This window comes from Heterodontus francisci, chromosome 9, assembly GCF_036365525.1.
Source record: "Heterodontus francisci isolate sHetFra1 chromosome 9, sHetFra1.hap1, whole genome shotgun sequence".
NCBI classification, from domain to species: Eukaryota; Metazoa; Chordata; class Chondrichthyes; order Heterodontiformes; family Heterodontidae; genus Heterodontus; species Heterodontus francisci.
In genome coordinates this window covers 90,164,319-90,176,474 of record NC_090379.1, presented here as the reverse complement: position 1 = coordinate 90,176,474, position 12,156 = coordinate 90,164,319, and the positions used below count along the sequence as shown (strand labels likewise).

Sequence of the window (12,156 nt, the reverse complement as noted above, 5' to 3'; positions counted from 1 at the left end):
GGCCAGGCACTGCAGCCCTGCCACTGTCTGCGGAACTACCACAATATAAATCACTGCCCTCTGGAAAATTGAAAATTAGGCTGTGGAAAAAATAGTTTGGTATTAAAAAAAAAGTGAACCTGTCACACAGGGTGTATGTTTTGTGTTTTTAGCTTTGTCCTCATGTTAAACTTTGGTAGCTGCCACTAATTGCCAACATGGCTCTTAATTATCTAGACTGCTAACAGTTGAAATATCTTTTCGCTGTGTCACAATATATTTATCTCCAGGGGTCAGCAACGTATCCTTACATGGACACCAGTGTCTGTGGTTAAAAAAAAACTTTGGGGTCCAGGGATGAGAAATTTCCCATTGGCTTCTGATTTCTGGCCAGACAGGTCTAGAAAAAAATTCACAACGTTCATTTTTACAGCTGAATTGGAACTTCTAAGCTTAGATCTTTATCTAATGCTCAATAACACTCCTTTCCATATTCACAACTGACAGGTGCTAAGAGCAGGAACAGTGGTTTCTGAACTTCGGACAGCTTTGTGGTTTTGTAGTGGGTTTGTGGGGAGGACACATAGAGGCTGCAAAGAGATATAGACAGGTTAAGTGAGTGGGCAACAAGATGGCAGACGATGTATAATGTAGGGAAGTGTGAAGTTCTGCACTTTGGTCGTAAGAATAGAAAAGCATAATTTTTTTTAAAAGGTGTGAAACTTGTCAGTGTTGATCTTCAAGGAGACTTCGGTGTGCTTGTACAAGGAATGCAATTCCAGCAAGCAATTAGGAAGACAAATGGCATGTTGGCCTTTATTGCAAGGGGATTGGAGTACAGGAATAAGGAGGTATTGCTACAATTGTCCAGGGTTTTGGTGAGACCACATCAGGAATACTGTGTGCAGTTTTGGTCTCCACATTTAAGAAAGGATATACTTACATTGGAGGCAGTGCAGCAAAGGTTCACTAGATTGGTCCCTGGGATGAGGGGGTTGTCCTATGATAGGCTAAGTAAATTGGCCTGTATTCTCTGAAGTTGAGAAGAATGAGAGGTGATCTCATTGAAACATATAAGATTCTAAAGGGGCTGGATAGGGTAGACACTGAGAGATTATTTCCACTGGTCGAGGAATCTAAAACATGGGGCACAGTCTCAGGATAAGGGGCCAATCATTTAGGACTGAGATGAGGAGAAATTACTTCACTCAAAGGGTTGTGACTGTTTTGAATTTTCTACCCCACAGGGTTGTCGATGCTCCATTGTTGAATACATTTAAGGCCGGGATAGACAGAGGTTTAGTCTCTCAGGGAATTGAGGGATATGGGGAGGAAGTAGGAAAGTGGAATTGAATCCTAAGATCAGCCATGATCATTTTGAATGGCGGGGCAGACTCGATGGGCCATGTGGTCTACTCCTGCTCCTATTTCTTGTGTTCTTGTGGGTTCTGATTTTTTTTTTTTGAAAGCCTGCTGGAAAACCACGAAGCTGTCCGAAGTTCAGAAACCAGTGTTCTGGCTCACAGCAATGGGCAGGGAGAGAGAAAGGTGGGGGGTGGTGGAAACGAGGGAGAGAGGGGGGGGAACGAGAGAGGGGTGGGGGACTGGGAACAAGAGGGGAGGGATTGGGAACAAGAGTGGGGAGGGGGGAGTGAGAGAGAGAGAAGGGGGGGGACGGGAGTGAGAGAGAGGGAGGGGGGACGGGAGTGAGAGAGAGGGAGGGGGGACGGGAGTTAGAGAGAGAGAGGGGTGGGACGGGAGTTAGAGAGAGAGAGGGGTGGGACGGGAGTTAGAGAGAGAGAGGGGTGGGACGGGAGTTAGAGAGAGAGAGGGGTGGGACGGGAGTTAGAGAGAGAGAGGGGTGGGACGGGAGTGAGAGAGAGGGTAGGGACGAGAGTGAGAGAGAGAGGGTAGGGACGGGAGTGAGAGAGAGAGGGGGGGACGGGAGTGAGAGAGAGAGGGGGGGAACGGGAATTAGCAAGTGGAGGGGGGGATGGGAGTGGGGGAGGGGCGGGAGGGACGAGACTGAGAGAGAGGGGGGACGAGAATGGGGGGGGGGGGGGTGACAGTGAGAGAGAAGGGAGGACGAGAATGAGGGAGGGGACGAGAGTGAGAGTGAGGGGGGCGAGAGAGAGAGTGGGGGATGAGAAAGAAAGAGACAGAGAGAAGGGGGGATGCGAGAGAGAGGGGGGGGGGGCTTGACAGAGAGAGGGGGAACGAGAGAGGCAGGGCCGAGAGAGAGGAGGGGGGAATGAGAGGGAGAGAGAAAGAGAGGGGGACGGGTGGGGGGGTGGGGTAACAGAAAGAGGGAGGGGGTGGGATGGAGGGAGAGAAGGAGGGGACAGAGAGAAAGAGGGGCTACAGAGAGAGAGATGGGGGAACAGAAAGAAATGGAGGGGGGAGAGATTTGTGGGGACATAGATGGGGAGAGAGACAGGGAGAGGGATAGGAGGGGACAGAGAGATAGAAGGCACAGTGAGACAGAGGGATGGGGGGGACAGAGAGACGGAGGGAGGGGGTGGCAGAGAGAGGGAGAGAGAGAGGGGGTGGCAGAGAGAGAGAGAGAGAGAGGGGGTGGCAGAGAGAGAGAGAGAGAGGGGGTGGCAGAGAGAGAGAGAGAGGGGGTGGCAGAGAGAGAGAGAGAGGGGGTGGCAGAGAGAGAGAGAGGGGGTGGCAGAGAGAGAGAGAGGGGGTGGCAGAGAGAGAGAGAGAGGGTGGCAGAGATAGAGAGAGGGTGGCAGAGATAGAGAGAGGGACGGGGTGGCAGAGAGAGAGAGAGAGAGACGGGGTGGCAGAGAGAGAGATAGAGAGAGAGACGGGGTGGCAGAGAGAATGAGAGACGGACAGGGTGGCAGGGCGAGAGAGAGAGGAATAGAGAGATGGGGTGGCCAGTGACTGTGGAGAAACAGAGAGATAGAAAGAGGGGGACAGAGAGAGAGAGAAATGGATGACACAGAGAGGGGAGAATGACAGAGAGAGAGAATAGTGGGGAGAGACAGTCACAGAGAGAGAGGAGGGAGAGAGAGCGATCAAGATCACTCCTGACAGATGGACATCCATCCGGAATACTCTGCAACACTACAAGAAGTGTGCGGGCAGACATTGACTACATGTGCAAGCAAAAAAATGCCAAGTATCTCTCTAAATCAGAGTCCAACATGGTGACAAGAAAGTAAGTTAATAAATTAGTCTTTCATGTAAATGTTCTTCACAAAATTGCACACTTGTAAGATAATTTTTTAATGCCTTTATCTTTCCAAAATTGGCTGCCTGGCCTCCTATGTAAGACAAAAATTGTATGTGGCCCTCTACATGAAAAGGTTGGACACCCCTGCCCCAAGGTCAAAGCTTGAACACAATTGTAATGTCTGTAAAATTACCTTCTTCCCTGTAAAATCGTACTTTTTTGAGAATTGCGTGATCAACTTGCTAACTACCTAGTTTGTGTGTGGCCTTAGTGTAGAAACAAACTGGGATTGGCACCAACATGTTGCATCATCTGCCCCCCACCTAGCAGCTAGGTTATTTAAAAACGCAAGTTTAAAGGCTTGTCTTACATAAACTCACTTTAAAATGGCAAATGTGGGAATATCTCGATTTCTATTCTATGGCATGCATTACTTTCAGTTGGACACAAGCTCAGTGACATGTTGAAAATTGCTGGACTTTTACTTCTATGTAAATGTCGCATTTGCGCTGTTATCCATTTGAAATCACATCATTCCAGAGCTTGTATTGAGGGGAAAACAGGCAAGAAAATCCAAGGAATCTCGAAAAGTCAGCACTGTAAGTTCCTCATGAATACAAGCGTATGGTATAATGGGACTGAGTGATATTTGCAAAAACAAGATGCTGCTGACCCATGTACAATATAGTTAGTAAATACAATGTAACGGATAGCTTTAATAAACCTCTATCTATGATGAACTGTCTACAATTCCTTAACAAAATTCATGTCGCATTTGCAGTTTTAAAAACTGTCGGGGAAGACATAATAAAAATGTATTGTTTTTCAATGACTGTGTAAGAAACAGTCATTAACTGATTTTTTTTTCTGCAAATTGGATTAAAGGACAAGTTTTACAAGTATGTCAAACATCAGTAACTGCAATGTGCATCATTTACCGTCCAGTTTTAGGGCAGATAACCTGAGTGGCCAATGTTATTTGGACGTTGTCTGTATCATATAATTACATTACTTTAAAAGTGCACCTTTGCTGACAGGTAAGAGATTTGGTTTGGACATAAATTGGTTTGTCTGGAGTACCATCTTATAGATAGTGATTAAACATTTTATTACTGAATAATAGAGTAATACATGCAATAAAAGCTGCTCAACATTTTGCAGAAAAGCTTTTTGTTAATTATCTTGTCAGAGCTGAATCGGAATCAATAGTGATAGACTGAAATATAGACATAAGTGAATTTAAGAACATCACTTTATTGGAGAAACTGAAGGGAAATTTTTATTTTTAATTGTGTTTATCTAATTTTGTCACTAGCTTTTGTGAGTAAATTACATTTTGCCCGTGAGAGATTCTGTTGTTTCTGTATTTTAGAATCCAGGATCTGGTTTAACAGCCTGTCAAGATGAATAAACTAGTCTTGGCTACCTATGTTAATCTCTTTGTTCCTTCCTGTCCCACTGCTTTTCTGTTTTCCATGACTCTTCTGAAGTACTATCTGCTCCATCCTATAAAATTCTCCTGATTTGGAGATCATTGCCCTTTTGTTGGCTGCCCTGTCTTCAGACACATATTACAAGCAAGTGGAGAAGTTGAACAAACATTGACCATGGGTTAAATTGTCTTGCGACAACAGCAGTGTGAGAAATGGTCCGTCTTCCCATTGCTGATTTTTCTACTGCCTCGCCTCAATAACCACAATAACAATCCTGTCCTTGAGTTTCATGGTTTATTGGGTGAATTTGCACTCCTGACACAGTGTGAATCCACAGACGTCATCCAATAAGGTCCATCTACCACCCTGTGACATGGTGTAGCTAGCTTTATTCTGTCAACAAAACTAATTCACATTGACATTGCATACTATTTTGCTTGCTAGCTAGCTCATACAGTTGTGCTGCCCTTCTTTGATATTTGTATGCTCAGCTACTTTATTTTATAGGGAGAAATGTGTTTTAAATTGGAGTGTGTTTTGATGGCATTAGATTGGCTATTCATTTTATCTATAAATTAATTGCCCCCATGTCCGTGGCTGAGTCAATAATTTTGTCAGATATCGGTGGTACAACATGTCGGTGCCTATCCCAGTTTATTTCTACACAAAGGCCACACACAAACTAGGTAGTTAGCAAGTTGATCACACAATTGTCAAAAAATTACTACTTTACAGAGAAGAAGGTAATTTTACAGATATTGCAATTGTGTTCAAGCTTTGTACAACTTGCATGGAATAAGATTGACCTGTTTTCAAGAAAGATTGAAATAAAATAAATTGCATGTTTATTAAGACAACATTAAGATTGTCATTCCACCCAACTTTCTGTGTCTGCCCATGCTTGACAGGCTTTGTGTCCATCCCCATTCTTTCCCTGTTGCTTATCTGACCTTGACCCCTGCTGTTCATGTGACGACTATACACCTGTTCATTCTAACTACTCTTGCCCCTACTGTTTACATCTATTTGCTCTTCCCCTCCCCAGTGGTTGCGTCTAATTGTTCTCTTTCTTTCCCTGCTGTTTTTGCATGTCATCTATGTTTCTCCTGATATTTCTGTCTGCCCCTGTCTTTTGCCCTGTTGCTATTGATGCTTGTCCTTCTTCTCCTCCGCCCACCCCAAAGTACTTGTGTTGACGCCTTCCTTAGTGGCAGTCCAGCATAATTATTTCAAAATATACTGTGCTCCCTGCGACCATGAAGATGGCATTTGACATGCTAGCCCTCAATACAGTTGCCTCCATCAATGCACACTCATGTCTTCCAACATATGGGGTCATTCAGTTTGCAAGATCTCTCTTTCATTATAAATTAAGAAGATTTCTCATTTGTTGTGATTATATTAAACAAGATTCAATAATTGGAACACATGCTTGGATACATTTCCCTGAGTCTCCACCAATATGGAGGTTATTATTCACCAGTAAGTCTTCAGATTAATTGCTGCTATTCATTTATGGCTAAATGGTTGCATATTACTGGGCTACTTTTCACACCAGTTAACTCTCAACTAATTTAATTTCCAATATAATCACAGCATGAGACAGTTGAACCAAGAAGAGCATTACTTGCACTTTGCCATGACCATTGCTATATTAGCAGCACAATGTAGCCCTGCGTTCTGCAGCGTCCTGACTTGATCATTACCATTACAACAGAAATTTACAAATATTTAGCCCTTTGAATATAGAAAAACATCCCCAAGTGCTTCACAGAGACACATTCAAAGAAAAGGATGCTGAGGCAAAGAAGGAGCTATTAGAAAAGGTGACTAAAAACCAATGTTTTAAGAAAGACTTGGGGATGTACTCTACAGTACTCTGGGTGGGATTTGAGATGGGTTATAAATCAAGCTGTTGCATTATAATGGTATATTCGAAACCGTGTGCAGATAATAGCCTATAAATGACTGCGGAAAGTAACCCAGTGATATTGCAACATGCAGCCACAAATGACTAGTATATAAATGCATAATCCATTCACGTGACATTCTTTAATCCACTATTACAATGGTTGTGATGTTTTGTTTTGTTTACAACTTTGATTTATATAGCAACTTTAATGTAATAAAACTTCCCAAGGCACTTCACAGGAGCATCATAAAACAAAATACGACACTGAGCCACAAAAGCAGACATTGGCCAAAATTTTTGCACTCTCCCCACAGCACCCCCCCAACACGGGAGTGGGCTGAGAGGCAGGGTGTGCCATTCTCATCGCCTACCCGCCACTGCTACTTTTTTTACCAGTGGCAGGGGATGTGACAAACAGCCAACCTGCTCCAGGCCAAGTGCCCAATTAATTGCCACTTAAGGGCCTCCTCCCACCACCAGTATTTTACCAGCGGCAGACAGGCACTTCAGCACCGGAGGAGGCCGCTCAGTAATACCTGGCTGCTTCCTTGTGGGCTAGGGGTCCCTCCTGATCGGGTACTCTGTGCCCCGTGGAGGAGGGTCCCCAGCAGCAGGGGCTGCCCCAACTAAAACTACTCTCTCCACCTTCCAGTCAGACCCCCACCCCCCTTGCCGGGGCCCAGCCAGTTGTCCCTGGCGAGGCCTGAACCCCACTTACCTTTCTGAAGGGTGTTGCTGGGACTGATGTGCTGGCAGCCCTCGGATTGGGCAGCAGCTCTCGGGGGCAGGGCTTCCTGCTTCACAGGAGCGTGAGGTAGTCCTGACCAAGGCCAATTAAGGGCCTGGGCTACGCAAGATTGCAGTGTGGCTTCCAAGCCCCCCTGAACATAAAATTTCGTCCATTAGATCAGATGGCAAAAACCTTGGTCAAAGAGGTAGGTTTTAAGGTGTATCTTAAAGGAGGAAAGTGAAGGAAAGAAATGGAGAGGCATAGAGACTGTATTCGAGAGCTTAGGGCATAGACAACTGAAGGCACAGCGATTAATATTGGGGATGCACAAGAGGCCAGAATTAGAGAAGCACAGGAGGGTTGTGCGGCTTGAAGAGATTACAGGACTAGGGAAAGGATGAGGCCATGGAGGGATTTGTAAACAAGGATGAGAATTTTAAAATTAAGATGTTGCTTGACCGAGAGCCGATTTAGATCAGCGACCACAGGCGTGATAGGGAAATGGGACTTGGTGTGAGTTAAGACATGGGCAGTAGAGTTTTGGATTATCTCAAGTTTATGGAGGGTAGAATGTGGGAGACCAATAGGAGTGCATTGGAATAATCAAGTCACCTGAAGTTAAAGACCAGTTCTACGAGGAACTCCATAATATCGTTAGTAGCATCCCCAATACTGTACATCTGTTGCTGCTGGGGAACTTTAATGCCAGGGTTGGGGCCAACCATGACTCATGGCCCTCCTGCCTTGGGCGCTATGGCATTGGAAGGATGAATAAGAATGGACAGAGACTGCTGGAGTTGTGTGCCTATCACAACCTCTGCATCACCAACTCGTTCTTTTATACTAAACCCTGTCACCAGGTTTCTTGGAGGCACCCAAGATCACGTTGTTGGCACCAGCTGGACCTCAACGTCACAAGGCGAGCCTCTTTAAACAGCGTTCAAATCACACGCAGCTTCTATGGTGCGGACTGCGACACCGACCACTCCCTGGTGTGCAGCAAAGTTCGACACAAACCAAAGAAGCTACATCACTCGAAGCAGAAGGGCTGCCCGCGCATCAACACTAGCAGAATTTCTTATCCATAGCTGTTACATAAGTTTCTAAATTCACTTGAAAAAGCCCTTCAAAACACTCCTACAGGGGGTGCAGAGACCAAGTGGGCCCACATCAGAGACGCCATCTATGACTCAGCAATGACCACCTTTGACAAACGTGAGAAGCGGAATGCAGATTGGTTTTAATCTCACTTTGAAGAGCTGGAACCTGTCATAGCCGCTAAGCGCATTGCACTGTTGAACTACAAGAAAGCCCCCGGCAAGTTAACATCTGTAGCACTTCAAGCAGCCAGAAGCGCTGCACAAATAACAGCCAGGCGCTGCGCAAATGTCTACTGGCAACACCTATACAGCCGTATTCAGCTGGCCTTCGACACCGGAAACATCATGGAGTGTATGATGGCAGTAAGAGAGCTTTTGGGCCAACCATCAGGAAGACCGCCCCCCTCAAGTCTAAATCAGGGGACACAATCACTGACCAACATAAGCAAACGGAATGCTGGGTGGAGCACTACCTAGAACTGTACTCCAGGGAAAATGTTATCACTGAAACTGCCCTCAATGCAGCCCAGTCTCTGCCTGTCATGGATGAACTGGATGAACAGCCAACAAAATCGGAACTCAGTGATGCCATTTATTCTCTAGCCAGTGGAAAAGCCCCTGGGAAGGATGGCATTACCCCTGAAATAATCAAGAGTGCCAAGCCTGCTATACTTTCAGCACTCTACGAACTGCTTTGCCTGTGCTGGGATGAGGGAGGAGTACCACAGGACATGTGCAATGCCAATATCATCACCCTCTGTAAGAACAACGGTGACCACGGTGACTGCAACAACTACCGTGGAATCTCCCTGCTCAGCATAGTGGGGGAAGACTTTGCTCGAGTCGCTTTAAACAGGCTCCAGAAGCTGGCTGAGCGTGTCTACCCTGAGGCACAGTGTGGCTTTCGAGCAGAGAGATCCACCATTGACATGCTGTTCTCCCTTCGTCAGCTACAGGAGAAATGCCGAGAACAACAGATGCCCCTCTACGTTGCTTTCATTGATCTCACCAAAGCCTTTGACCTCGTCAGCAGACGTGACCTCTTCAGACTACTAGCAAAGATTGGATGTCCACCAAAGCTACTAAGTATCATCACCTCATTCCATGACAATATTGAAGGCACAATTCAGCATCGCGGTGCCTCTTCAGGCCCCTTTCCTATCCTGAGTGGCGTGAAACAGGGCTGTGTTCTCGCACCTACACTGTTTGGGATCATCTTCTCCCTGCTGCTCTCACATGTGTTCAAGTCTTCAGAAGAAGGAATTTTCCTCCACACAAGATCAGATGGCAGGTTGTTCAACCTTGCCCCTCTTAGAGCAAAGACCAAAGTACGGAAAGACCTCATCAGGGAACTCCTCTTTGCTGACAATGCTGCATTAACATCCCACACTGAAGAGTGTCTGCAGAGACTCATCGACAGGATTGCGACTGCCTGCAACGAATTTGGCTTAACCATCAGCCTCAAGAAAACGAACATCATGGGACACGACGTCAGAAATGCTCCATCCATCAATATCTGCGGCCACGCTCTGGAAGTGGTTCAAGAGTTCATCTACCTTGGCTCAACTATCACCAGTAACCTGTCTCTCGATGCAGAAATCAACAAGTGCATGGGAAAGGCTTCCACTGCTATATTCGGACTGGCCAAGAGAGTGTGGGAAAATGCCGCACTGACACGGAACACAAAGGTCCGAGTGTATCAAGCCTGTGACCTCAGTACCTTGCTCTACGGCAGCGAGGCCTGGACAACGTATGTCAGCCAAGAGCGATGTCTCAATTCATTCCATCTTCGCTGCCTCCGGAGAATCCTTGGCATCAGGTGGCAGGACCGTATCTCCAACACAGACGTACTCGAGGCGGCCAACATCCCCAGCATATACACCCTACTAAGCCAGCGGCACTTGAGATGACTTGGCCATGTGAGCCGCATGTAAGATGGCAGGATCCCCAAGGACACATTGTATAGCGAGCTCGTCACTGGTGTCAGACCCATTGGCCGTCCATGTCTCCGCTTTAAAGACGTCTGCAAACGCGACATGAAGTCCTATGACATTGATCACAAGTCGTGGGAGTCAGTTGCCAGTGATTGCCAGAGCTGGCGGCAGCCATAAAGGCGGGGCTAAAGAGTGGCGAGTCGAAGAGACTTCGCAGTTGTCAGGAAAAAAGACAGAAGCGCAAGGCGAGAGCCAACTGTGTAACAGCCCTGTCAACCAATTTTATCTGCAGCACCTGTGGAAGAATCTGTCACTCTAGAATTGGCCTTTATAGCCACTCCAGGCGCTGCTTCACAAACCACTGACCACCTCCAGGCGCTTACCCATTGTCTCTCGAGACAAGGAGGCCAAAGAAGAGAAGAAGAAGAGGTAATGAAGGCATGAATAAGGGTTCCTGCAGCAGATGAGCTGAGACGGGGGCTAAGTCAGGTGATGTTCCAGAGGTGGAAATAGGTGGTCTTCGTGATGGAATGAATGTGAAAGCTCATCTCAGAGTCAAATGTGACACCAAGGCTGCAAACAGACTGGCTTAATCTTACAATGTTGTCAGAGAGAAGGATGGAGTCAGAAGCTAGCGAACTGAGTTTGGAGTGGGATGGAGTCAGAAGCTAGCGAACTGAGTTTGGAGCGGGAACTGAAAACAATGGCTTCAGTCTTCCCAATATTTAATTGGAGGAAATTTCTGCTCATCCAGTACAGGGTGTCAGATAGGCAGTCTGATAATTTAGCAACAGTGGAGGAGTCAAGAGAGGTGGGGGTGAGGTAGGGCTGGGTGTCATCAGTGTACATGTGAAAATTAACATTGTGCTTTTGGATGATGCCAGGCAACATGTCGATAAGAAATAGGAGGAGGCCAAGGATAGATCCTTGAGGGACACCAGGGGGTAACCGTACAGGAGCAGGACAAGAAGCTGTTGCAAGTGGTTCGCTGATTTAAATGATTCAAATAGCTAATATCTTTATACAACATTTCCCTGTTCTCTATTTTAATTGCGTTAACTTGTTAAACATTCTTACATAACTACTGCAAACTGTAACTCCTGGGCTAATGACATTTGATTCATGCTCTTAACATCTGTTGTCTCTTCTGTTTCTCCATCTCTGAATGTAGCAAATGCACTTTTGAGTTTTATGATCTTGCCATCTGTTTTGACTACTTGTTACATAAAGGAAAAAATTGAATTAAATGAAAGCGTCACTTTGAAGTGCAGCAGTGTAGATTCCTGAGCTTCTTTGCGAGGCACTCCTTGATGTTGGAGAAATAGCTCAGCTTATACTTTGGGCAGCCTCATCAGCAAGAGGGGGAAAAATATGATCACATCCAAACTCCCCCAAACCACCTCCCCTCCACCCACCTCCCAGTGCACCTTGCTTCATGTGTGATTCTTAACAGTTCAAGTTAAGTGCACTGGGAGAGAAGGGCAGAGTTGGAAGAATACACATGCTTCAACACATAGTAGCAGTTTCAGACAGGAGAAGACCTTCAATCTATCGAGCCCACTTAGACACATTATTTCCATGGTGCATTTCTAATGACCCTTTGTTGACAAGAACCTACGTAGTTCTTTCTTGAAATACATTAAGAGAATGAGGCTTCGTGTTCCATCACACCTGCTGGTAATCTATACCACAAGTTTACCACCTTTTTCATTCACAAAGAAGTCCCTCCTCTATGTCCCAATTTCTTTGTTGCCCTTAATTGTAAATATGACCCCTTTTGCTTAAACTGAACCTACTACTGCCACCCTCTCCTACTTCTGGGCACTCCCTGTCCCTCAGCCCATAGACAGCATACACTGCAAGGCTTTCAAAATTGAGATG

The 12,156-nt window shown here is 46.0% G+C and overlaps 1 protein-coding gene across 10 annotated transcripts in view; it reads left to right on the top strand.

Moving 5' to 3' along the window:
- The window catches only part of LOC137373900 (alpha-(1,6)-fucosyltransferase), a 904,043-nt gene that overhangs the window by 281,656 nt on the left and 610,231 nt on the right, over positions 1-12,156 (top strand). The window lies entirely within an intron of this gene.